Genomic DNA, 486 nt, shown 5'->3' with positions numbered 1-486 from the left:
CTGGGAGATCTGAAAAATGCAAATTTAATCTCTTCCTATTACTAAAGAAAGTCAAATATATAGACAGAAGAATGATAAAATGGTAAGTGAAGAAAGGTAGGTGCTACAAGGAGAGAGTTAAGGAGTGGCCAGTGGGACTAGAAGAAAAAATAGACACTCAACAGTGAGGTGAGTAACTCTAGATGATTCAGAAAAGCTAGCTGTACAGTATACTAACGCATATATATGGAATTTAGAAAGATGGTAACGATAATCCTGTATACAAGACAGCAAAAGAGACACTGATGTATAGAACAGGCTTATGGACTCTGTGGGAGAGGGAGAGGGTGGGAAGATTTAGGAGAATGGCATTGAAACATGTGAAATGTCATGTATGAAATGAGATGCCAGTCCAGGTTCAATGCACGATGCTGGATGCTTGGGGCTGGTGCACTGGGAAATCCAGAGGGATGGTATGGGGAGGGAGGAGGGAGGAGGGTTCAGGAT

The sequence above is a fragment of the Bison bison genome, unplaced genomic scaffold, assembly GCF_000754665.1.
Source record: "Bison bison bison isolate TAMUID 2011002044 unplaced genomic scaffold, Bison_UMD1.0 scf7180017864317, whole genome shotgun sequence".
Lineage (NCBI taxonomy): Eukaryota > Metazoa > Chordata > Mammalia > Artiodactyla > Bovidae > Bison > Bison bison.
Note: the sequence above shows the minus strand (reverse complement) of the source record.